This window comes from Penaeus monodon, chromosome 29, assembly GCF_015228065.2.
Source record: "Penaeus monodon isolate SGIC_2016 chromosome 29, NSTDA_Pmon_1, whole genome shotgun sequence".
Classification (NCBI taxonomy): Eukaryota; Metazoa; Arthropoda; class Malacostraca; order Decapoda; family Penaeidae; genus Penaeus; species Penaeus monodon.
The window spans coordinates 3,732,201-3,732,416 of NC_051414.1; the positions used below are offsets into that span (position 1 = coordinate 3,732,201).

Here is a 216-nt window from a genome sequence, read left to right on the forward strand (position 1 = left end):
GGGGGGGGGCAATAAACAGAAAAAAAGCTATAATGGCAGCCTTTTTCAACATGCTAATTACATATGAGCATGGATATGTATGTTTATGTATGGTCCTTTTAAATTTACATGGCTATTCTGGTATCTACTTATATTAAGTATTTAAGAATGTAAATAGATAAGTTTACCGGAGACAATATATATACCTCATAAGTAAACGGCATACGTAGATGGCAA

At 32.9% G+C, this 216-nt stretch overlaps 1 protein-coding gene across 1 annotated transcript in view; it reads right to left on the bottom strand.

Annotated features, from left to right (window-relative positions):
• The window catches only part of LOC119591909, a gene marked incomplete at its 3' end in the record, with an annotated part of 31,088 nt that overhangs the window by 8,703 nt on the left and 22,169 nt on the right, over positions 1–216 (bottom strand).